Source organism: Apteryx mantelli, chromosome 12 (genome assembly GCF_036417845.1).
Source record: "Apteryx mantelli isolate bAptMan1 chromosome 12, bAptMan1.hap1, whole genome shotgun sequence".
In the NCBI taxonomy this organism is placed as follows: domain Eukaryota; kingdom Metazoa; phylum Chordata; class Aves; order Apterygiformes; family Apterygidae; genus Apteryx; species Apteryx mantelli.
Window position 1 is genome coordinate 18,847,109 of NC_089989.1, and position 27,723 is coordinate 18,874,831.

General features: G+C 36.7%; 1 protein-coding gene across 7 annotated transcripts in view; it reads right to left on the reverse strand.

Annotated features, from left to right (window-relative positions):
- Positions 1–27,723, reverse strand: part of FHIT (fragile histidine triad diadenosine triphosphatase) — a 624,994-nt gene that overhangs the window by 590,595 nt on the left and 6,676 nt on the right. The window contains exon 1 of one of the 7 annotated variants that reach the window (XM_067303612.1): positions 582–615. The exons of the other annotated variants lie outside the window; for them this stretch is intronic. The gene's annotated coding sequence lies outside the window, so the exon portion shown is untranslated. Of the gene's footprint in view, positions 1–581; positions 616–27,723 lie in introns of those variants that run through there. 7 annotated transcript variants of the gene reach the window in all.

The window sequence follows — 27,723 nt, forward strand, 5'->3', positions numbered from 1 at the left end:
AGAAAGCTTAATGCATAAAATTAACATTAATGTTCACACTTTTAGATGGACAAGAAGAGACAGAACTCCTTATGATTTTTAGGAGATGTGAATAATTGGAATGGTTCAGGAAGCTCCCTCAGAATAATTCTGTTTTTTTCATTCAGTTTTACTGGAAGAAAGTGAAGTTTGTTTAAAAATGCAGTGGTTGAACAAAGGTATTTATACCAGAATACTCTTGCCAATGTATGATACCTGCAGATCTGTAAGTTTACCTTCTAACATATTACAGTAGCAATATGCCCTTTGATGTTATAGTGAAGAGGTCCTTTGATACTCACACACAGTCACTCATAGCCTCTCAAATCACTCTACAACTGAGAACTGCTTTATCACAGATTTGAGGTTTATATCCAGGTAGACACTCTGACAGATCTGACACAAAACAGGCTGCAATTAAAAGCTTTTTCTCGCTACCTCCTGATCATCTGGCTCCAACACAAGATTATTCAAGAAAACTGCTCAAACAGGGTTTCATGAGGTGACAGATCAGAAGATTAAAAACAACTTGTAATAAAGGCAGATGGCAGCATGCATCTTACCTTTCCCACGGGAATTTGCTGCCTGATGTTAGAAGGGACAACATCAGACAGAACCAACCACCTGGTCAGCTGAATCAGCCTCAGCGCTTTCCACAACAAGCAGTCTCCTGCATTTGAGGATGTTAGTCCTGTGAGAGGAAAGCCGGGATGCACCTCAGGAGCAATACTCAAATACTGAACAGCACAGAGTTTGCGTACTTCCAAAGTGTAATCATCTAGTACGCTAATGAGATTACTTCTCACTAGGTAGTGGAACAATGAAACCAAGTTTTTCTAAGCTAGGAAAGCCTTTATAATAGTCTATTCAATTCAGAATTGCGTCCTCAGCACTAACTTTCTGCTGTTATGATTACTCTAAGTGTAGCAAAAGAAAGGGGCAAGTCCTTTCTAGAACCTTTCAGTGTTGTCCAAGCTCTGTGACACAAAAGCGAACAAAGATTTTCCTGGAGGAAATCTAGGTTGCAAAACTAAACACTTAGCAGCAGAGACCTGCATAACTATAGCATTTCTTAGGAGAAAACGTTAAACTTCCAATACCAGCCTATTAACAAAGTCCTCCCCTTAAGGCAACAGCACGCTCTCCCTTCTCCTGGCCGCTGCAGCGGGCTGAGGTCCACGGCCGCTTACGCTCCCTTTATCCCTGATACTCCCAAAGCCTGGTGGGCCCAGGCACAGTGTTTCCATGGGTCCCAGACCCACTGGGATCAACAATTTAAATATTTATCTGGAAACAGAAGAAACATGAAGTATGCATGAAACCCTTCCTATACTGGAAGTCACATACCCAGAAGACAGAGAACTTAATTTGGGAAGGAGCTTAGGCAAAATGTTAGATTTCCTAATGACGCAGCCACGCTCTGAAGTGTGATTTTACACGTTTAAATTTTGCATTTACCTAACTTCCAGAACACAGAACCAATATTAATATAACAATAAATGAGTTTCAAGATCTTAATTAAAAAACACACATAAGGCAAAACCCTAAAGCCAGCAAGCATTCTAAAATATCAAATTTTCAATTCTCCTGTAAGGGCAATACTGGTTATTCTATGACCTGTTGATGTAATGAATACTTGCCAAAAAAAAATTAAATGCAAAAAATGCAAAGCCCTGAAAAAAGTAAACACAGGAGAGGATTTTTTCCTTCATCCTGATTCCCTAACACTAACAATTTTATTAGAATTTACAGCAAGTTCATTATCACAGTATATATCCCTTAAAACTGACTTGTTTATTCAATACCATCTGAAATAAATCTGAATCCTTTGCAATCTTTCAAATAAAAAGTATTTGCCTTCAGTTAATATTAAATACCAGTTTGCAACTCAACTGCATGAAATGCAAAACAATCCAAAATGAAAATAAAAAGAATGAACAACTTTAGAAATGCTGCTGTATGTTGAAGGAATTTATGTAAACCAGTATATTCTAAAATCACTGAAATTAGGTATGATTTACTGGTTTAATAGTTAAAAAAATCATTTCTACCAGAACTCAAACCAAAGAAGGTTGGACTTGATTTTGTTGTACACATTCGTGTCCATGACTTGACACATTTAACTATTGCAAGTATTTTTTTAATCAGTATTAAAAAAAAGACTGAATCAGAACAGAATATGAATAGGTTCAGATTACCACTACTTAACCCATCTCATTTTTATGAAAACAGAAATTAACAGATTAACTTCCTGCAGGTTAGCAGGTTTGCCTATATTTTAAGTCATATTTGCATTAGGGTAAGATTTTATTCTCCCTAATGCAGAGTGCAGAGCACTGACATTTAGGAAAGAGAATCAATTAGCTACTGCAGCTTCTTAGTTCTAACCATTAGTAACAGAACATTTGAGAGGCAAAAGACTAAGACATTTCATAACAAGGACATGGCAAAAAGCCATCCCTGCTCGGTAGCACCAAAACCAAGTATGAGCTTCTCTACAGTGAAGCCCCTCCTGAGCGCTCAGCCTCGCCGAAACGGCTCAGCTCAGCCGGAGCTCGCTCCTCCGGGCAGCGTGCAAAGCTTCCCCGAGAGCCGCTGAACAAACTCTTATTTCTACCTGCTTCCTCTCTCTCCCCTATACTTCTATCGATAACGTTTAATCTAAGCTACTATAACCTACTTACTATAACTTAATAGTGCATTTGCAGTGGGGGGACTATTTAGATATTAAATCCATTATCATACAAGAATGACATTATACACATCTAGTATGCATGCAATAGGCAGGAATAATGTCTAAGCTGCGTAACAGTAATGAAAACTGCAACTTTAAATATAAATTGGAATTCACATTGAATTAAACCCGCTTTTTATGTTGATAGCATATAATATGAGAGACAAAATTAGAATCTTTATTCAATTTCTACTAAGAGTTCAAAACAGCAATTTCAGAAATGCTTGATAAAGAATTTTTAATTGATTTGCCTCAACCTTTTGACAGTCTCCCTAACTGAATTAGTTTAAAGAGCGTCTAATATCTCCAGTGACATGTACTATCCCTGTTCTTACTACTAACAGAAGTTCCTTGCCAACATAGTGATGCACTTCAGTTGCTATTCCTGCCTAAATATTTTAAATAGAGATCAGTACATACCAGAGGTTATACAGTCAAGTTTCCCTCTCCCCTTGCCCCCTTTTTTGTAACTTAGAGAAAAACCTTTTCTAAATGAAAAGTTTTTTCCTCATACTTAAAGACAAATGAAGGCCCTATGATGCCCAGGCTTTTGAGTCCAGCTCTGGGTCTGCTTCTGCTCAAAAGACTGCTGAATGATTTACATCACCTTTTTCTTCACCCCGAGTATACCACATGCAGACAGGCTTGAAGGTGTCATGTTTTCCTATTAAATATTCAAAGTCCTTTGCTAAATCTTAGAATTAGAGGATGCTCTTGCTGACTTCAAGACTCCAGTTGGCTTTGAAGACCTACGTAGAAGTGACTTACTAATAACATCTTCCAATCTTGCTGCAATCGCACAGGAGTGCTGAAGTTATGTTAATACAAATACTTATTTTTATAATAAAAGGTGCACAGCAGTTACCATTCACTGAAGTCTCAAAGACACTAGTTTCATAAGTAGACAGTTTTATGGCATACACAAAAATAAACTACTTAGTCATTTCAAATACTTTAAACACAAACCACTCCTTACAAAATACTCGATATATTGGTGCAAAGAGAATATTGTTTTGCAGTGTCAGCAGTACAGACTTATTCAGATCAAGTTTTTTTGTTACTGATCTTTAAATGAAAAAGACTAGGCTGAAAGATTTTAACTGAATGATTAAAATGTAAAACCATAGCCGGAAAGAAATTAAGTGGAATCCCTTTAACTATAACCTAAACATGCTATTTCCGCCCAGAAGCTATGGCTTTAAAGATATGGTATAGAGATGGCCTCAAAGATAGGGTATAGAGAGTTCTGTTGCACATTATACTTTTACCAAGAACATCAGGCACAAGTGGATTTTTCCTGTTTAGCTCAGTGAACATAGAACAAGCATTTCTCAAGACTGAGAAGTCAGCCTTTACCAAAAGCAACCTGGGGCAAATAAATTAGAAATACATGGGCATTCCCAGTGGGCAAAGCAGTCTAATTAGGTAGCCCCTCGCTACATTATGTGAAAAAACCAACCACCTAATAACCAGGTTGCCATCAGAAAGAAAATGAAAAGTGTGTACGCAAGCACTAAGATGCTACACCTTTTTGTGCCAGCTGCATCCTATAAAATCCTGCCAATACCTCATTGGTTTGACAAACTATTTACTGAAATGTTTTTGATTTTGTTTTGTTTAAAATGTTTTCCAAATATTATTTTTAAGTTAAGAGTTACCTGCCTTATTTCAGGCTTGGAACTACAGCAGACTGTTTCCTCAAGAAAAAAATAAACACTCAAATTTAAGGAACTAATGCATTCTGTCTTCCCAAAAAGGATGATTCATTAGATGCAAAATTTCAACTTCAAAATTAAGCTGTTTTATATTACAATGCTGAAGATAAAATAAACTCATTGATATGACAAAATATTAGTTATCCAAGTTTACAACAATAATGTATTCCTCAGGTTTTAAAATTATTTGTAGATTAATTGACCTGATTACAAGTAGTAGTTTAAAACACCACTAAACAACCTTGAGGAAAGTGAACTTAAGACATTCCCTACAATAACTGCTTTATTTTTCTTAGGAAAACATCCATAAGTGACCATAGATTTAATTTCAACCAATATTTCCACCCTGCCCAAGGAACAGCAGCATAACAGTGGAACACTGTAATCCTGAGACAGTTGCACTTCCAATTATTTCTGATCTTGGAGGCTCAGAGGATCATGTTATGCTGTCTGACACTTGGTAGAAATTCACATTTCAAATTGTGTAAAACCACAGTATTTTAGGCCTATCATAATATAAAGGATCTTAAGACCACAGGATACAATCACCTGGAAAACAGATGGCCATTGCTTTTACCTCATTCTCTAGCCATACTTAAATTCTAACACAAAATTGGCAGCTAGTAGGTTGAAAACCTTTAAAGTTGCTTGCAGGCTGTATACCACACCGGTTTCTGTAATCTCAGTTTTCAAGGTGTGGAAAACATTAATCTTTAGAGGTTTGAAGGACAATGCCCACTAAGCTCCTGCAGTAAATATGCTGGCAGAGATGAAAGGTTGAGGAACCAGAAAATCTTTCTAAGCACTGTTTCTGTTCCAACATTCAGAAATAAGAAAGCGCTCACCCATCTAGGGAATAGTTCTCTTGGAAATACGTTTTTAACTTCACAACATGATTCCAACAGTCCCCCAATGCGTGCAAAATATAAAGAATTATTTGTGCAAATGCTGTACGTATCTGTATTTCATTCTTGATAAACTTTTTTTCAGTAAAGGAATAATATGTATAATGTTTCTATTGTCCATGGCAAAAGACACTTTTCCATACCATCTAAAACTGAGGAATTGACTCAGAACTCACCAGTCCTGATCTACATAACAAGGAGTTAAGAATTACCTTGTGATCGCAGAATCGTCCTAGTTGTATCTGAAATATTCAGGACAACATGATGCAACAAAACCACTATAAAAAGTAACAACGGAGAAGATTTATTCCATTCAGCCATTCATCTCCTTTTGTACGTGTACAAAAAGATGCAATATCAACAAATGCATTGAACTTCACCCAGTGCTTCATTTTTATTTCCTTTTTCAACAATCCATCTTACTCATGTCCGATAAAACACCTACTGCAAATGGACACAAGTTCAAGATGATGCAATGATTTAACTCACTGTACTGTGGAGCCCTGTCAAAGTGGCTGCTGCTAATACTGTTTTGAGCCAAAAAGCTCTGATAAAACTCTATGCTGGAAGCAGGGCATGAAATACTGTTTTTTTTCTTTAAATTTCTAAAGGAACCCGTTTACAGTGTGAAAACCTACTTTCCCCCAAGCACTCTATTTTAGGCATGTTGTTTTTTTTTTCCTGATCAAGTTATTTAAAACCATGCAGTTGTTATCAATTCACAGCAAAGCTTCCATTGATGACATTTCTAATACGGCTGTGGACTACTGTATAAACCTTTCTGCAGCATTACTTTGTTTCATCTACTAAATGGTGTGCTACCATTTGAACACTTCATCCTGAAACCAGGAGCTTTGGAAAAACAGCTGGTTATAATAGCTATTATATAAATGAGTGCAAAAAAGAAAAAAGTTAATACAGCATACAACTCAAATTGCATATAATAAAAGAAAGGTTCCTTTACCGTCATATTTTAAGAGACAACAAATCAGAAAGAACAGAAAACTTTGCTTTTACATCCACTGAAAATATTTTTATAAACAAGAATTGTCTTTCATAGCATCCAATCCTCTTATTTATTCTCCAAGTCTTGGTACAAGAATAAAGGGATTTCCTTCCTTCCCAGGAAATAGATTAGACAGGCACAACATTTTTCCACTTCACTGTCGCATGTGTTTATAAGCTCTCCCTTTGTAGCATTTATGAATTCAAGCAGTGCTAGGGTTAAGCTGAACCAAAGCAATTTGGCATGCTTGCATTTGCTTTTATCAGGGAAAGCAAAAGCAGTCCATGAGGTCCGGACTGACCTTAAAGCACAAGTATTTATCTGGAGATTCTCAGGGCTTACCAATTGTGCCTGGTAAGAGGGAACCTAAATTCAATCACACTCACTCACAGAATGTCACCTTAATTCAAGGAATCGCCTTTCAGTTCTACTGGTGCATCAATAATGTAATTGGGATTCTATTACTGTAAATACTATCTTTTTAAAAAGGACCTACTGATTGTACATTCTATCAGTGCTGCATTTTACAGGACAGAGTCAAGTTTCTGAAGTCAGCTACTTCCAAATTCAGATAACTTATAAAAGAAATTAAATCCAGACTGTTCAATGCAATTATATTTTCAAAATATATATATAACCCAGTGATGCCTACCATGAACAACTGTTCCAGGAAAATATCAAAATCAATCACCTCTCAGAAGCAAATAATTACTACAGAAAATTCTCAGAAATCTCAGATACATGGAGGCAGTTTAAAAGAAATATCTCAAGAGTATTGCTGCTTTTACTAAGAAGTAAGCTCTCTCTAAACTATGCCACTGAAACATAAATGCATTCAGAGAATACGCTTTCCCCTCTAGCAACAGGGCACCATATTTAAATTCAAGGTAGCACTGCTCCCACTCTTCTGTGCAATTCTAGCAATCACTAGTGTTTCCAGTTCTCAAATCCATGAGAAATTAAGAGAAATGCATTAAGATCTATTAGCAAGGAAACTTCCAGCAAGTTCTGCCTCTTCATGCCAAAGGTACTTGACCAAATTTAGATCCACTGCAGCGCATATACTGAAGCAAAGTGAACATATAGTCTGCTGTTTGGAAGTGTACGGCATTTCCCAAACACTTCTGACTTTCTACCTAACAATTATTTCCATGCAGTAACACACCATTAAATAAGATTTTATTTCTTCTTTTTCCACTCTAATCCTTCTACCTCCATCTTTTTTTTGTCCTTCCCTGCTTTTCCCCTCCCCTCCTTAATTCTGAGAAAATCTGAGACTATTAAAACCAGCAGCACACGGAAGAATTTTGTCTTAGTGACCTGATAATATATCCCCTGCATTCCATACTTTCTAGGCAATCATCATCCTATAGCCTAATACAGTTCAAGGTCCTATAGAGCTAACCAGTAAGTTCCCTGTTAGAACACAGATAAGTCACTATTCTGGATCATTTGTTTCTGGATATTCAGCATCTCAAGCATCTGACACCATTTGGCAGAGTATTGTTGTTCCTCTCCTTCCATTCATTCTTTGTGAGGAGATTAGAGGCATTTAAAGTTCCAAGCCAAAAGACGGTCTTTTTCCCCTCTTGGAGGTGGGTCAACACCCTACAAAAATTCCCTCGCGCCACTCCTTTCACTAATAGTCTATTCCCAGAGTTGCTGCCTTATAAGAGTTTTTTTTCCTTTTTCATACCAATCATCTGGAAAGACAGTTTGGACAGTAATCCTTCAACAGCATTATGTTAAGAGCCAGGTGTAATTTGCACAGCAGTATAATGACACCAGTTATGCATCACACTTATTTTGCTGATCATTTCAGTAGTCTATTCAACTTAATTATATGTTATTTTTAGGTTTCACAGGTCAGATTGAGCAGCTATCTGTGCCTATGTCTTCTGTAATTTCTATGCCATGGACATAAATACAACAGGATATGTTCCTGAAGTTGGTAGGCCTGGCTGTGTCAGGATGCCAGTTCTCTTCCATAATTCAGGATGACAACTAGTCCTCTTGAATATTGTCAAGCCTACACTTTCCACTCTGCGTGCATGATCAATTCCTTTCTTGGGCAAGATGTACTGATTTTTTCCCCACAGCTGTGGTTGTCCAAAAGCATTCCTGGTTTTGCAGTAACTGTATCTTGAGACTACTGGTTTTTTTCCTCCACCCACTAATAAATACTTCATAAAGAAAATGACCACTGGCCTCCAACATGAAGAAAAACCATGTTGTAGCTCTCAACCTCTGTTCTACTACCAAACTGAACACAGACTGCAGAAGGAAGATGCTCCCACTCTTTTCTCCGCAAAGGTTCCTTCAGGGCTCCTGTATTCTGTATCTGGTGACAGACTCACAGTTCAAACACAAATATACTCAGAGAATCAGGAATTCCAGCCACACATTCTTGCCGAAAGACAAATCGATCTAGTTCACAGGGCCTGTTCAGGGCTCAAGAGCAAAGCAGCCAGACTCTTCTTAAGACAGAGAGATCAACACACACAATTCACCAAATGCCCTTAACACAAGTACAAGGCTCTACGGGCAAGATTCTTCATTTCTGTTTTTGGCTCACCCAGACTGTTTGCCTGACATCGTATTTGCCTACCAAAGGTGTATCTACGCAGCCTTTGCGATCCAAAAGCTGCATGATTCTGTTAATTTGACACCAAGCCCAAATGAGAGACTTATGCTAAGAGGCAGATTACAGAAGCTTGAGCTCAGCCTTAAAGGGGTTGGGCTGCAGCTTCAGGATCAAGCTAGCTCATATTTACCAGCTCACAATGAGGGCACGAGGAGCTTCCATCTGCATGGACTACACCATCTAAAAATATTCGCTTGTACTAGAGTAGAATTAATCACTTCCTTCTTGTAGGAGATTCTCTTGTCTGGAACCCTTCAGAGAAAAGCAAGCCTGCCAATTAATGCAGGTAAGAGCAACTGACAGCAGCTCTCCAGATTCGTGCCACCTAAAGGATGCAGGCACTGAAAGGAATCTAAAACACAATTTCACCCTGTCACCCAAATAAAGAACAGGAAAAAGGGAGGGCTGAAGAAAAATGGAAGCCAAAATTGTCTAGATTAAAGATAAATATAGTGAGGGTTAAAGCATAGATATGTGGTTCACAGGTCACCTATTGTGTGTAATAAGTCAGGCACCATAATAACTACAATTAAACTGAAGATTAAGCAGGTGCAAACAGCCATAAACCTGCAAATTGCTGCTCCCACATATATAAGTATGCCTTCTTGCTTCTCTTAGAAGCTTTTTTTTAAAAACTTATCCACCAACTATTTGTTCTTTTTTTGTTTTAGTCCATCTATAAACAGTTTAACTGCGCATATAAACATTAAAAAAAATCAACTTACCATGTCATAAAATGCAAACGTCCTCAGAAAATAAATTCAACTTATACTACAACATAGCATACATTCATTTCTGCCATGTTCCACAAATCTGTTGCTTAACAAATGTTTCAACAGTTGATCACAGTGATTTACAATTGGTGACACCACAAATCTGTAATAAGTTAAATTTCACTGCATAATGTGACTATCTTGAAATTTTAAATCTGTCTTCGATGTTGCAGGCTGCTTTAATTATCACAGTTTCACTCCAACATTTCCGAAACTGGCAGAAAAAAAAAATCTCAAAATAAAAGGAAGAAATTGTTGAAACCAAATACAAGATTATGGGATGTCTGAATCTGACCAGTATAATCACTTGATGAAAATGGGTCTCTGTCAGGATGCACAAAGAAATCCAATTTCTTTTTAGCAAAAAAAAACTATTTCAGTTTTACTTATGAACTGAAGAACAATTAAGTTACACTTTTATGAATAAATGCAGAAAGTTGAACTTTCTTTAAAGACTAAGGTTACTATCACAGTGCAGATACCTTATAGAAAGGCAACTGCTATGCTGTTACTGAAATTGCAGAGGTTCACCCACTTAATGCACAGTGACAAAATCAGAAAAACTCTGCAATATGACACATCTTAAACACCTGTTTTCTGCAGAATTGCTTGCTGCATACTATTACATTAAAAAAAAATCATGCAAATTCAAAAGAACCAGGAAAAAACACTACTCTGTTTTAAATATTTTGTTTTTTCCATTTGGAATTATGCAGCTAGTGACCAGAAGCATTACCAGTGCTTTCTTTCTTAACACACCTAGCATTAATTGTAGTAAACTAACTACACTGAAATAACTTAACCACTGTGAACAAAGCATAAGTCAGCAATCGTTCTCTAGGATTTGGCCATCCTCAGCACATCAACTTTCTTTACATTTTCCCTCCAACTATTGCCCAACAATTTTTCTATGACAGGGAAGCCAGGTGGCTAAACAAGTTGCCCTGTCAGCTTTATCTTTAATCCTTGCACTTAAATCTGAATATAAGAACTGCTGTAAGGCAATGTTTGTCGATGCAATGCAGTAAGTACACTTACCTTTACTGTATATTCTCAAAGGATTTCACTTCCTTGCTGTATTTTCACAGCTACAAAGGGATAATAAATATATAAAAGTAGCGACCTATCAAAATGTTTCGTCTATATATTAATAACTATGTTCAACTTGGTCAGCTACTACTGTTGCAAAAAAAATCTGCAGCAAGATTTTGCTTCTTACTGCTGCTTTAATGGCATCATAGCTTGGCCTGTAACATCTGCATCATGCACCAGGTACCATGCAAAGAGAGGGCACCTAAGGTCAAAATGGTTTTGGCCAGTGCTGATTTACTTCAAAGTTACAGAGAAACTGCCCTGCAAAGTTTGAGTGAGACAACTCAACATAGCCAAAGATCAGTTTGTACAAGCCAGAATTTAAGCAGGAAGAGGACTAACTAGTAGAACTAAATACCAAATAAAGTGGCAGCTTCTCCTGCTCTTGGTTTCATCAAATGAGGACAAGTGTCACAGCAGATAAACTTTAGCCCAACACAAAACTCACTGGGCTCCATCAAGGGAAAAAAAAAAGTGAAAGCTGCATTCCTGATACATGAGGTCAAGCTACACGCTTCAATGATCTCTTCTGACCTTTACTACTATGAACCTATGAATGATCCCAGGGATATTTTGTGTCAAGTTTTCACCATATTTTAGCACCATAAAACAAAACTGCTAACTGTAGTTTTTATTGGTGGCTAAGGTAATGAACCATAAGTTCAGCTATCACATTAAGAGGATTGTGCCATTGGTTTTAAGTATTTCATGCCCATTTATAAAGCAAGGGAAGAAGTGTTCATTCAAGTAACAAGCACAAAGATGTTGAATAACCCAAGCCCTTGTCTTAAACTACATTCAGTGAGCTTGTAGCCCAGGCAAATTATTGCAGCGTTCTCTCAAATGACAGGCAATTTTCTGAGCAGAGGGTTCTTAAATGCTGTTACATATCTACGAGAACTCATGTAGCAGAAAAATAGGCTTGGACTACTGGACAGACTGCCTTTCTACCAAATTAGGATGTGAGCCATTTAAATTTAAAGAATCAAAGACATAACAGGCTTTTTTCTTTTTAAGTTACTATTCCCCTCAAAAAAAATTAAGTCATTCAAAAACCAACTTCTAATGCATTTTTCCTACACTTCTGCCGGAAGAAGAACAGAACCCGGAGAAGGGAGTTACCTCATCTTTAATGCTATCACTTCATTATTACTCTATGAAGAGAAGATCTCTTCACTCTTCCCTCTCTTATGATGCCCTTTTAATTTCACAGTTTCACCTAAGTGATAATGATTAATCCAATTGCTTAGACCAGAAAGATCTGGCTAAACAAGGAGCAAGATAGTCACTCCAACAAGAAGAGGGTCTATCAGAGGACAGAGTTGCAGACATATCAATTAGCTGGCAGGATAGGAACTTAGGTTTCAGGTGTTTACATCTTCATTATTGCCAAAAGATTTGGGAAGACTAAGTGTGCTCATAAGTTGTATAACCATGCATTTATCAGCACGCATTTATCTTATAAATCCACTGTTCTCATTCACAAAGAAGCAGATTCAGGTTTTCATTAGCTTTCACCAAACAACAAAACACATTTTGTTCTTTATATGTTATAGAGTTCACTACTGAAGAAACAGCCCAATACTGACTTTTTAGAGTGTCTGTTCACTGACTTTGAAGCTGTTTTAGAATATTTGGATATCCTTCTCTTAAATCTGTGACATTACCTTTGGGTCATTCTAGTCACAAGTTGCAAGGTTTTTGTTTTGGGCAAACAAGTGGACTTAGTGGACTTTCTGAAAAAAATAAAATAAATATGCACACACACTTTTTTTAAAGGAAGCTAGAGTGACCAAACTGCACCTGCTCTCTGGGAAGTTGGTTCATTACACTCTCAGTCTTCAAGATCACCAAAAGTCAGTCTGGATCCTTGCTAGCCTCTCATCTATGATACTGAGTGCAGGTGCTGTCTATAATGGCCAGGTGAACAGATTTCAGCTAGATGTCTTTTTTCTCTTTTTTTAAACTTAGAACATTACATCACATTTCATTTTTGAGAACTTTTATTTCCAATTTTTCCCACACAGGTCTTGGGTTCAAAGATGGCATTTTTCTTGGTGTTTTATCACAGCTCTAAGCTATCCACAGAACTCGTCAGCTGCACTGTCATCAGCAGTTGTTGCACTTTATGATAGTCATATTGACTGGTATCTCCCAAAGGAGTATTGTAATCATTTTATCACTGATAGGGTTATGGGCAGACACACTGACATCCCCTTAGATATGATAAACACAATCCTCATTTTCTCAGATCTTGTGTAATTCACATGTCCATCTACCACTACACAACGACCCCTTCTCTTCCACTGAATCTATAAATATCTTTGGGCTTTATATCTTTCTAATTCATACATGGGTCATACATTCCACAGTCCTGCTCTTGCTTAGGTTTGGTTCATCATTTCCTTAATGAAAATATCAGGTGATGTATTCCTTTTGAAGATTTTCATACAGCACCATTTTGAATAAAAGTCAGTATTAAACAGACTTCTCCCCCAGTGTAATCTATCACATTTTCTTAAATACCTGACAGTATTTCTGACTAGTGCAACATACAGATCATTTTGCTTGTGGCCTGCCATAAACATTCTTATTGGAAAAAATAGAGGCCAGTTTGTGGTTGTTAAAGCAAAGATTTGATCCGTCTACCTTATAACACCATTTTCTCCACAAAAGCCTCACTACCATCCTCAAATGATCATCAGCCCTAAGCTTAGTTGAGTTTCTAAACACCCCTCTACATCCACCTCCACTGAATCTAGTTACTACCATGATAGAAGAAGGGTTTTTAGCAAAACAAAATTAAACAATTATAAAGAAATAATGATATCCACATGTGGAAAATTTAAGGTATGAACAACAGACATGGCTAAGGTGCTGTATGTTTATAGCAGTAATAGATAAGCATTTATAAGCAGCATCATTCTTTTTAATTAAAAAATTAAAACAATTCCACAAAAGTGGGGTTTCAGGGTGTTTTGTTTTGTTTTTTAAGCCAAATAAAGTTACACTTGTGCATCTGGAAACATTACATACAATAGCCACAGCAATTCGTACAGCTAGCTGACACATTGATTCAAAGAAACATTCTCTAAAGAGCAAAAGAGGAAAACACCACAATATAGCAAGATTATTTTTCCATATTAAAGTTACACTTGTGCTCAGTTTTGCAGTTAAAATAATTTAAAATTTTAAATCAGTCAAGTGCACATATAATTAGATGCAAGTTGATGCAAATTAAAATAGGTAATTCACAGTAGTATTAAAAAAGCAATAAGAGAACTTTAAGGTTACAAGCCTGCTCTTTTAATCTCGCAAGCATAATGCCAGAAGTGCATATTCTTGCTGCAGTCACCAAAATTAGCAGTACATAAGAGCTAAGTATTTTTGTATGCATTAGTAGGAATGGTTCCTTAATGCTGGAGGGGATTAGGCCAAAGGAAAATACTAAGTGATTACAACAGAAGAAAGCAAGGATCAATTAAGTACATACTTATTTTCCAAATTTAAGTCAGAAGAGTTAAACTGTATATTATTGTTAACAAAAATATTTGGCTGAATGGAATTTCCAAAGCTTAATAACCAAATTCAAGTGAATGTGAACTAGTGTTATGTACTTCCTGTAACAACTAACCAAATAGTCTTAAATGGAGCACTACTCTTGATCACTTTGTCTCCATATCTTAAGTTAGATAACACAATTTGACAGTTGCTGTACTGTGAAACGTTACTGTGGTAATACAGAAACATTAATAGGTATATCAGACTTGAAGGACTAAAAAACTACTTCTTCCTATCTTTGGAAAGAGAAAAATTGTAATCAACATTTACTAAGTATTGTTTTATGTTACTTTTGCTAATACTGTCAAAAAGCAGAATAAAATAAGTCATTGCAAAGTATAGCAGTCAAGCCAATTGCATATGAACTTTAAAGAGCAGCTTGCACACATTCAATGCCCTGTAATAATGTTGCTCTCATCACAGAATTGCAAAGATCTTTGTGTTGAAATTATGGCAAGATATTTGGCCTACAGTGTACAGAACTCCCAGCTGCACTATTTTGGGAAGATACAATATGATCTCCATTAAAGTTCACACATTTCAAATACTAAGAGTGTGCTCACTGTGAAGTTAGAGGCCACTGTCACTGGCCTACTGAACTATAAAACAGTTTACAGCATACAGTCTTAAAGATACTACGAAAGCATTTCATCTCTCTTTTCAGATAAGGTAGCCACAAGCCTTCTTTGGAAGTTAACTTCTCATGTAATCCAAAGCCTTTTATCTAGTACCTGGAGATTTTCCACAAACTGTTTAATACGTGTGGTTTATATTTGCATCTCTGGAAACATCTTCATCCCCAATTTTTCCAGCATTGCATTCACTGTTATTGGGGAGGGGGTGCCCGTTCTGCTGAGAGGGGAAGCTCTCTTCACGTTTCCTTCAGATACTAGAAATCCGCAGGCTGCTCAGTGTGACAGATGAGCTATGTGAGCCGCAGCAACTCGTTCCGCCTGTCAGCCCCCAGGACTCAGTGGCGAGATACAGCTGTGATGACACCACTGCTGTGGAACTGGGTCAAACATACAGTCACTTCAAAACAGGATGTCAGCTGTTCCTTCTGCTTGAGGAACTTGATTCAGTGACACTAAAAGCTGTTAGATACTATTAGCTTTATATCTAGGATCAAAATAAAACTGTTACTTTGAAAGTATTAGAAGAATCCTCGCGAGTCCTACAATGCCATTAAAGTTTGCAGGAATCTCAAAAGAACTGTCAAATATCACTATTCCCCACAGGGACTGTGTAATTCACAAGCAGAACACCTCCCTGTGTTGCACCACTGGATCTGTGCCTTTGGAGTAATATTTTCATTATGGCCTTTGGGGATTAAGCTAATTTAAATCCTCACAGGATTTGAAAAAAATTGCATTATATATAACAAAAATTCAGAAGAAAAACAACAAGAGTAAAAAACCTTATTCTTATAACTGTTGTGTTTAAATCATCTCATACAGAAATAAACATCTTCAGGGTTTTTTAGTTCAACAGAATAAAAGAATTACTAAATGAATGATAGCAAACAAAGAGAGCTGATGAATTATACTTAATCTACTCCAATTATTTCCATAAAGCTTTGAAGTTTCATTTGATTATACTGTGATGATACTTATGCCATGCAATACTACTAGCATGCACAGCTCAGTTTAAATAACTGCAGACATCTGCACAGCTGTATAGACATCATGCTACATGCCAGATCTAAAATAACATTTGTAAAAGTAGACATTAAGATGAAGATAGTTTTGACGTTGCTCTAATATTTTACCATCAGCATCTTTATTTGTTCACATTCAGAACAGTTTTCCTTAACAGAATCATCTGTCCTGACACATGCACTTACTTCCTTTTGTGCCAATGCACTGACACTGTACAAGGAAACAATAGAAGTGAAGGCATCAATACCTAATTTCCTTCTCAGTATTTCACTGATTTGAGTTGACAGTTCAAGTCAAGCTCAAATCACGGATGCAGTCGTGGTCAAATGCAAACTCCCAGCCTATTAAGCTTCACAGTATTAAATCTGATAGCTTCTCCAGTGTCCCCTTTGCACTGGTATGTTGTAATTTACCCTGGTCCAAAGTTGTAATACTTGTAGCTACTTGAGGTAAGTAAGGTTGAATAACAAGTTTTCATTCTCAGGTTTCAAGCAGCATATATAAATTAAGCTAGCCCTTCCCTGAACTCCACGAGCAGCCTGTTGTAGGCCTTGTGAGGGATCCCTCATAACCTCGTCAAAATCTACTTTAAGCTTCCTCTGCAGAGGAGTCTGACTTGATCTTCACGCTCTTTTCTAGAGACTCACAAGTGACCATCACTCCTCTTTCCCTTCCCAATATCCATTAAGAATCCCCAAGTCCTTTGCTAATTTGGTTCCCCACAAATCTCCCCACTCCAAAAATTTAGTTGGGGGGGGGGGGAGAGGGGGGGGAGGAGGGAAGAGAAGTTTGCTGTCCTTTCCTTCCAAGCTAAAAATTTGCAACTTCCAGCCCAAAACTGAAGGGTGACAGAGTTCCTCTTGTAGCAGTGCAGTGCTCTGGTAAGGGACAGTGCTCAACCCTGATTCTCTCATGCCAGTGAGAAGGCCAGGAGCAGGGAAATCATTTGGTTCAGAATTTGGCATCGTGGCAAGAAAGGATTCTAGCTGAACAGATTTTGGAGGGTTTTATCTTCCTTTAGTTAATGGAGGAGTCAGTAGAGGATAAAACACAGTATAATCATGTGCAAATAAGAAAAGTTATCAAGGAGGACAACTGGAGTTAAGAGTGGCATCCATTTTTTATCCCTGAGTTACTACAACAGTCTCACCATATTACTGTTCAAAAACCACTTTGAAATACAACATCAGAAATCACTCATATGCTGCACTCGCAGGGTATAAGAGAGGCTCTCATTCATCCATGAGTGTGAATTTTGTGTAAATGACAGTAAAAAACCTACCAAACTATTGTTAAATGCACCAAATTCACATTCCTTAACATAAATTGCTTGTCACACAACGCAACACTGACAGGTGCTCAGGAGGGACTCAAGCAAGCCAGAGACAGCTGAATTCAGAGGGAAAAAGAAATGATATCAGCATACAAGTTCACAAAAAACTATGTTATCCACAACACGCTGGGCAAGACTTTGGATAACCAAGAATCCTAAAGAACATCACCAGAATTTACCAGAGAGCTAACCTACCCTATGGTCAGTCCAGCACACAGGGAAATATTTTTACAACACTGATTTCCAGAAGAATGACATGAAAGAGTCAAAATTCAAACAGAAGACACTAAGAGCAGAAAAATCAGTGCTCTCCCACCAAGAGAATTTTACTGAGACAGACACCTTAAACAGTATCAACACATACTCAGACCCCTGGGGAGGATGGGAAAGGGGCTACAGAAATAACTGTCTCTTATGCTACAGCTTCTGTACATTAGAAGACTTGCATGCTATTTACTTTGTACTACGATGAACATTCACATTAATTTTAGTCTTGATAAAAGCTTAATTAATGCATTACACATTTTCCATTGTTTTCCCCCTCCCTGTTTAGCTTCACTTGCTTTTACCCTTTTCTCTTTTCTTCCCTGAAGTCCTTCCCTGAAAAAATTTCAGTATACATGTCCTCCTACCAGTATGCCCTTTTCATCTTTCTTTACACAGTTTACCTTCTTCACGCTTTTTACTCACTACATTCCTATTTTAGCTAGGTACATTACCTTCAAAATCCCATCCTTCTCTGAAGTTCAGTGCTTCTCCCTCCCATGTAAGCATTACCTTCTGTTAACCTGTCCCCTCACAAATCATCTGCATACCCCTTAACTCATTCCCCAGGACAGACTGAAGTTTCACACTTGCCGCCTAACCTCAGAAATAGCATCTGAGGCAATAAACCTCAACCGGGGTGCAAGGCTCCTTTTCAGAAAATGCACCAGCTTTCAATTTTTATAAATTTCATAACATATCTAATAATGAAGGGCTATCCATCCAATTTCCATGTTACTTCTAAAAGGGAAAAACATTCTCTATTTCTACTTGTTGCTTACAGCTCCCTGCTCAGTATGTTAGCTGGCTGTTCCTGCCATCCTTATTCCTCCTTCAGCATCTGCTTTTGAGTCCTCCATTCAAGTGAGAATTTGTTTACTGTGAACAAGGTTCTAGAAAGCAGCAGCAAAACTAAAAAAACCCTAGGAAGTTTCATTCTGCTACTGAATAGCAAAGCTATAAGCAGCCATACAGGCCCTGTGTTTTCCTGCATATATAAGGGGACACATGCTCATTGCAGATATGTAACACAGACTAAATAAAAAAGAACTTCAGCTTCCAAAAAGTCGTGAGTATAATTAAAAAAATTAAAAATTACCTATCAAATTTTATAAACTCTGACCCAGCCCTTGGATGGCCCACTGGTTAGCAAACACCACATATTCAAATCCGAATTATGCAGATTCTTTTACATGCAAGTAAAAATAAAATTAAAAAAGAGGTATGAAACCTGGCTATGATTCTATGCTTAACTACCCAGCTAAAACCTGACTTAGAAAGTGTTATATAGTCAGTAAAAATTCTGATTTGTCATAGATAACCACTAAGACCATACCATCTTCAGTAACAAATCAGACTGCTGAATTTATAAGTATTTAAATATTATACATTCAAAAATAAATATTTCATGTTTTGATGCATGTTTTTGTTTTGTTATGTAACTGCCTTTGTAGTTTAGCATAACAATTTTCAGGAAAATATTCAGCTTCATGCAGCTGTTAAGATGCATATGTTTTTGTGCAGTTAAAAATTTGACTATTACATAATTTTTAAAAATAATTGTTGTTTACTTGCTTTGATTTTTAAATTTGTCTTTGATCTCATTCATTAATATTCATTACTCTTCTGATGTTGGACTAATGAGAATCTTAAGTGCTTATGAGAAGCTATTTAAAAACAACAGTATTAGATTTTTTTTACCCAATTTGTATGTTTGGTTTTTATCAATATTAGCAATACTTTACTCTCTCTATAGGAAGTTCAGAGAAAAAGCTGGAGAATACAGACAGTCTATATACTCTAAAATAAATTGGAGCTCAAATTCTTTACTATTTCAATTTATAGTATTATCAGTATCTAAGCCTAAATGGATAACAGCTTAAACGCATAACACATATGGACAGAATGAATAATGCTTGTTCTCAGTCTCATTTACTTCCATGTTTTACATATATTTTTGTTTTTGATGGAACAATTCAAAAGCAGAAGAAAGATTTCTCCTGTTAGTAGTACGTAGGCAGCAGAAGTTGAAAGTATATGTGATGTGTAAGAGTCCCGCAGCACGCTGCACAACACATCTGCAGAACACACTGCATAAATCAGAAGTGCCCACTGGAACAGCCACAAGTTTACAGGCTGAAACACTCAGTTGCAACACACAACCATTTTCACGTTAAGCATCCACTGCTCATTAGACCTATTTCTACCCTGTTAGAGTTTTGCCGATTACTTCCCAATCAAAATGCTGATTTACACTAGAAGCAACTTAAGCAAAATAGTCCTAATATGTATGCAAAGATAATTAAATATGCAATAACTCTCAAAGAAATATTGCTACTTCAAAAGTAGCATCTATGAAATCAGCCCCAGTATCACCATTTTTCTGAGCAACTGCAAAGCTCTTTTGCTGAAATATCACCATTTTGATTAAAGCAGAGAAATGACCTGGGATAAACCCCAATGCTAATCAAGTCAACAGCACACATCTGCATTTGCTTCACTGGGATCTGGATTTATTCTTTAATAACACCACCAGTTGATTACTGTGTCTATTACTGTTCTTGCATTCTAGGCTTTCATTGCTATTTCCTGCTTGAAGGTTTAAGACCTCAAATACCACAAACTCATTATTTTATTTTGACATAAAGCTATATCAATTTGAAATCATCCATTACAGCATTATATCTAGGAATTTATCCTCATACCACAAGAAATCTCCATTCTAAGCTTCCTAATGACAATACCACAAAGGGTGAAAAATGGGAAAGTATGGGACTACAGAGTGAACATTGTAACATACATACAGAGACCAGAATCTGTGACTATATACCCATATACCAAGTTTTCACACACAGTCTCTCTAGTCTCAAGTTTCAAACAATAAAAAAAGTACAAAGCACTAAGTATCCCCTACTCTAGGGCTTCTAGGATGTCTCACAGGATACATGGCACAGGAATCCATCAACACCTCGTAGTGCAGGAATCCATCAACAAGCCCAAATGCTTCAAGAGCTGTTTTGTGTATTTCAGAAAGTTCAGAGATTGTCACTGGTTTCATTATCTGTAAAACTATGGAAGTTACTGAGTTCAGTTGCACATTAGTGCTGGGAAAGAAGAAAATAAGTAACTAATTTTTGAAGCTTTAAGAATTATTCGAAGTATTCTTTGTAAAGCAGATGTTGTGGATAATCATCCATTTCTAATTCTGATTATTTGCAACATTAGGTCTTGCATATCATCCTCATCTAAAGTTAGTATTAATCTTCTTCCAAAGAAAATATTTTCTCACTCTACCTTTTCTTTTCTAGCCTTCTCCCTCTCACCTGAACTAGCATAAGTCTAGATTCCAATTTACATACTGATACTCCATCTTTGATTCTGATAAACTTCACAGCTTGTCCATGTACCATTATAAATGTATCATACAGAGATTTTATTCCAACTAATCAAGTCCTTTAAAAATAAATCATGTTAACACATCACAGTTAATGGGACATGAAGAGTGCTAATGTCACAATACTAGAAGGTGATTTTTTTCTGAAAACTGAAAAAACAAAAACTAAGATAAGGCTTCATGCGACTAGGAGCATCCTAAGTAATCAAACATGTGAGAGTTTTATATGTTTTCTGTGTTAGATTCTAAATTGTACTTTAAATATCTTACGAGTTTCTATTTTTTTATTTTGATTTTAGTTTAATAAAACCATATTGTCAGGGTTAACAGCAAAATCACAGAAGACCCATAACATCACTTCCCATCACTACTGCTTCAGGTGCTGCACTGGAACAGATACATCACAACAGGTACAAGCACTAGAGCTATCTAATGGACTAGAATTCAAACATTAATATTGAGGAAAAGCTGACACATCTCTCTTTGAGGACATTTAGGCAAAGAGAAAAGAAAACGCTTGCTACTAACAGCAATCAGTCAAGGGAAACTTATGAATTATACTAATTAGGAAGAAGCAGGCAAGAAAAATAAGAGCCTCAAAGCAGGAGTAGCATCTTGGCAAACCTCCCACAAGTAAAATCACTAATAGTCTAGGCCTCATCACCCTTTTATGTCAGTCTTTAGAAGGATGTCTACCCAGCAGTCAATTGACTGCCATATGAAATTAGAGTCAACTTGGGTACCAGTGGTACAGAAGCCACAGCAGCACCTGGCCAAATACCCTGTTTACTACTGCCTTTTTCTTTTTTTTTTTTTTTAAAAACATGAGCATCTGTGCTGTCATGGACCTGCTGCTGCTACTAGTATTCAAGATAGCTTGGTTATGTCTACAGGAGCTGAAGTAAGTGCGGATTGAGTATATCTCAAATTCATCTTTGGCAAGGAAGATCAGTGCTGTAGCAAGACAGACACCTATTTATCACTGAAAGAGCTGCAAGCTCACTAGATGAGATTTGTATTCTTACCAATAAAAAAAGAACTCCAAATAATTATCTAAATTTTCACATAGCTGCAAAATACGTCCAACCAATATGTGCACTAAAACAGTTTTTGGATAAGTTTTTCATATTATGCTCATTCAGTTAACACATGTTCTGCCTTATTCAGATTTCATCTCCCAAAATCAGAAAAGATATGTCAATGATTTTGACAGACAAATAACTGATTTGGTTCAACAGTTTAAGACTTTCAAAGTGAATGTAAACTTTGAAAAAAGTACTCACACTTAAGTGAAAAAAATTATTCATGTTTTGAAAATCTCATCTTTCCTAGGAGTTATCATTAAGGAAGTCAAGGCAGATAGAAATATGTATTTAATAGAGGCCTGCTGTTGTACTGACTGTTCTTGGTTCTGTGACTGAAAACTGCAATTAGTTATGCTTCACTGACTCGCACACAAATCCTTTTGTGGTTATATTATTCCTCCTGAATGTTAATAAGCAGGACTGTTACAAATTCTAAGGGATTTCACTCCCCTATTTTATTAAACCACTTGTGACAAGAGTCAGTTAAATACTGACTATCCTTTAAATAAATTATTTTAGCTAGGAAAACACTAACCTGTCACATGCATGAAATAAGCCAAAAAGCCAATAAACCTGAAGTTGAAGCTGTTCAACAGCACTCTACTTTGTCATATTTACTTAACTATCATATATACTTTTAAAAAACTAGGCGCATTACTGTTTTAGTTTGGAATGGACCTCATAGTTACAAGTGAACTTCACTAGGGAAATAAAACTGACAGAAAATAAAAAAACAGGCAACCAAGGAAACCAATTTTCATTAATTCAAAAGAAACTAACAAGGGTTAGCAGCAATAAAAACCTAACTTCTTTAAATTCCAAAATGAGTCTCCTCTCCTGACCTTTATAGAGCTCAAGATGCATACGTACACAGAATAAACAAAATAATTTGAAAGCAAATTCACTGAGTGCACCTGACCTTTGAAACAGCACAGGTAATTTTATTCAGATTTGCACAGTGTTAATCTGTCTCATTTTGCACCTAGCAACAAACAGATGACAAAACTACTTAAGAAAAGAAGGCACTTTACCAAAATAAAAGCATTTTCTAACTTTTTGGACATAACCAAGAGCCCCAAGTCTCAGGTTCAAGAAAGGTTTCCCTGAAATTCTATTCCCTGAATGCTCAGCTTAAGCTATACAACAGGGCTCCAGAGAGATAAGCCCTTTCTGCCAGTTACACTGGCACAGATTTCTGTCAGTTAAATTGAAGACCTGATACCTCAGAATAAGTCATTTATACCTAAAAGATAGTTTTAGGTTTCACACACAAAAAATTGATTTTAATAACAGTGGCCAATGGTTCCCTCTATGGTCATGTAGTATACAGTAGCATCACAGGCTGTGTTGATTATCTTAGACTTCCAGAGCTAGGGAGAAAGACAAAAACAAAAAACCAAAAGGGGAATTCAGAACTAAACATGATTTAGCCTTAGTTGAAACTAGTTGACAATACCTTCTGTTTGGAAGATCAAATGTTATGAAGAGAATTATAAACCACCACCGTGTCAACCACCAGAACTGATTACTGCTTACAGTACTTTGAAATACTACCAAAGCAGCACTGCATATCATGCAAGCCCCATACGAATTTCCTGCAAGTATAGCTGTATTACTGATGCTTGATGAAATGGAAAGAGTTAACAGAAAGCTGAAAACTATTCTGATTCAGAATGTGCAATTTCCAGCTTAGACCTTCCAGTGACAATTAGGCTCTGCCCAAGCTGGAAAACACAGTAGGAGAGTAAACCACAGCCAACCAAAAGCACTTGTAAAATACTTAGTTTTCACTTTGGTTCTTTTGAGAGAAGAAAAAAGAATGGAACAAAGGTCCTCATTAATTTAGTTTTTACTCAAGATTTCTAGACTACTAGGTTTCAAAGCTTAACTTATTCGCATTTACAAAGCAGATTCAGTTTAACAAAGCACTTAGATCTTAAAACAACTTGAAAGAAAGCACAAAAATATTTTTCACAACACAAGTTCGTAACAATACATATCTCAACTGAATTTTATATATTGGATGTTTCCTTGTAGAACCACTACTACCTGAGCAATTTCTACTGGCAGCCATGGGAGTCAAGCCTGTTTCTAAAGATAGAATTTAATCACCTTATCCACCCTCAGACCATTAAGAGCAAATATCTTAACATTTGACATAAGCTCCAAGGCAATAAGCAACAGAACACAGTTTGTAAGCCAGCTGAGCGTTGCCAAGAGCTAACAGCCATCAAGGCAGGATCAGGGACTAGGCAGTTCTCCAGAACAAGACATCCACGACAATCCACCATGTCTCTGCCACCAACTCATCATTTGACTTTGTTGTAGACCAACCAACCCCGTTTTGATTATAGCACATTCCTCCTCTGCAAAATTGTTTTGGTCTTTCTCCCCTCTTCACCCACCATGAGTTTTATCCTAGAACTTGTCTTGTACCACAGCTATCTGATATCCTCATCTATTTCTAATAAGGAGTTTAATTTATTCAGCTTATCAGGAAGGTTGAGAAGGGAGCTGATCGTTGTGTACAGACACTTACAGAGATGTCTGGCAAAATAAAGCATTCTGACCTTGCAAACAAGGGCATACGAGACCTAGCATATGGAAATGAACATTACAGAAACTCAAACTTGAGTAAGGCCCAATTTCCTGACACTGAAAGCAATTCAACATTACAATAAGCTGATAAAATTGTAAATATTTAAATAATCTATGACTGTATGTTATTATACTGCAATTTATTAACATGATATTAAAGTTACACACTTTAAAATAAACTCCTGCTTTGATTTGTTTGGGGCAGGACAGGGCAGTCCTGTATTACAAGCCTACAGGTACCACTAATTACTACAGTTTCCACTCATAAAAGCTCTAAGCTATAAATGTTTACCAGATTCTAGGGGAAAAAAAGTTAAATCACATCATTAAAGGAATAAGAAGGCTTCTATAAAATAGATGTACCAGACAATTTCAAAAAATAAGCTGCAATACTTGGTTGAACTGCACATTCAGTGAAAGCCCAGTTCAGTCAACAGTAGTTCTCTTCCCCTTAAGACCTGTTTTTTCAATATCCATAAGAAAATTTAGACTGAAGAAACCCAGCCTTGACCTGGTTACTAGTTAAAATTGTTTTTCTCTAATTACAGTTTAATTTTTTTCCTAACAGCCTTAAAAATCAAAATGGACAATTACATATATTTATTTTTTTCAATGTGAAGCAACATTAACTGTCCACTTTGGATCACAGTCAAACTGGTTCAAACAAGCCTACCGAACTGATGGAAGCATTTGTATAGGTATGATTACAGCTAAGACACTGCTTAGAAGTTATCCCTTATCACCTCAGTTGGGACAATGCCTAAAGAGAGGAGCACTTTTTATCCATAGTATTGCAGTATAAATCTGGGGTGGTTCAGAGGATAAGCACTCAGTTACCTCACGTTTCCAAGCACAATTTTCTTCTTCAGAGGGGTAGCAGTCTTCCCATCTAAAGTAACTCCCACTTCTCTCTCCAATTCCTGTGAAAGCTCAAGCGTGTGAGCAACTGCCTGTAGGGTGTGCAGTGAATTGGAACAATAACTTCTCAGGTTTATCAAGGCTAAAAATAATTCTTCTTTGTATAGCCAATTTACTCAGATCCCTCCACTGCTCCGATTCACTACACAATCCCAGAAACAGCTGTATCAGGATAACAGACTTGTTACACAGGGGAAAGGAAGCCAGCAGCTGAGATGGAATTGCTTGACCTGGAATTCCTTGAGCTGGCTATGTTATGAAAAATAAAAAAACTGAGAAATGAAAGCTTCTGTTACCAAGTCCTACCTTTAGTAGTGGCTGAATCTCACAGTTTGTCTCTGCCCTTAAAAAGCAGGGGTGCTTACACTCTCAGTTAACAGGCAGTTTAGAAGAAGCTTTTTAATCACTTCTAGTTACATGATTACATAAGTGCTTCTAGACAGACCCATGTAGCCAGACTCAAAACTTGAACTCTCTTTCTTACCTTGGCATAGCAAGAAGTTAGTCTTACAAGTACAGATGTCATTCACTCCCCCTCCTCCCCCAGCAAACTGTCCTCCCCACCTTTGTCTTTGAGCACTTCCGGCAGTGGTTTATACAGAGACTCAGTCCATGTTAGTACAGCTGACACTGTACCGGCAACTCCAGTTGTCTGTATGGTCTATATCCTTCTAGATGCTAGTCCAAAAGCGGCAAAGTATCTGGCAACAGCATAAGACTTATTCTTTGTCATTTGTATGATAAGTCTTCCTAAAGATGCATGCAATTTTGACTCCAATGCTTACATGAAAAGGCTATATTGTCATCCATTTGCCCTAAAGTATCTACATTACCTGAAGTAGTATACTAGAATAAATATTTGCGAGTTAACAGCTGTACAATAGGTGGTTTCTTATGATCATGTTGAATGAAAATGTTACTGGTATTTATATCAGACAGTCAATATACAGAAGTGTAGAATTGTTAAGATGTGGGTCTTAGAATAAGCAGAAAACACTCACTGAATGATATATGATGCTTGTCTCTTCTGTATCCATTTTTCAATGTTGTCTTCATACTCATGTTTTCAATGTACGAAGGATGCTTACATACATGCATGTTATGCATACATACATAGCATCTCAGAAAAACTAACATTACACTAGAAAAAAGGAAAATGGCTGTCAAACTGAAACAGGGGATAAACCTTCTCTACTTCAGTATTTTCTTTTCAAATTTTAAAACTGCCTACATCTTTAGGCATATAAAGACACTAAAAATTTGTTTTCCTAAAAAAGCCTTTCCATTTGACTACTCTTATAAAAATATCCATGCTAATACGAACTATTTTAAGTTTAAAATACATCAACTTCTGTTGCAAGTTGAAAAGAAAAACTACAATAAGGTTCTTTACTACACTGCATGAACATCAAACCATTATTACATGTTTCCTGTTTTAATCCAGCATCTAGCATCCACTTATACACTAACTGAAAAGAGTAATCAGTTTACATTAAAAAGTTACAGACCAGTAACTACTTAGCATCCCACAATGAACAGTTTAATTACTACAGTACAATTGCTAAGAATACTCTTTCAGCTCAGTGCTAAGTAGGACAACTTAACAATGAGTTTTCTAGCTACACTGAGCTAAGTAAAATGCAGAAGTCATATGGAAATAATAATAGTAGATTTAATAGGCAAATGGCTATTTTTACATAAGTCTGTTATGATAACTGAACCAAAAATACTAGTCATCATCTACATGCCATGACAAAAAAGCAACAGTTTGGCAGTCAACTTTTCACAAAACTGTAATTTCATGATAATTTAAATACATCTGTGAAAGCTTGCATGGTAACAGAGGCTGTAGTCCAGGGTCATAGAATATTCCAGTGTAACATTATGTAGAAAATTAGCTCTTCACTGATTTGAAGTGTGCTCACCTATATTTTGGTTTCTCCATAAATACATGCCCCTCATCATGCATCAAACAAGAGTACACATTTTCCTCAGCAACACACCTGCCTAAACAAAAATGACTGA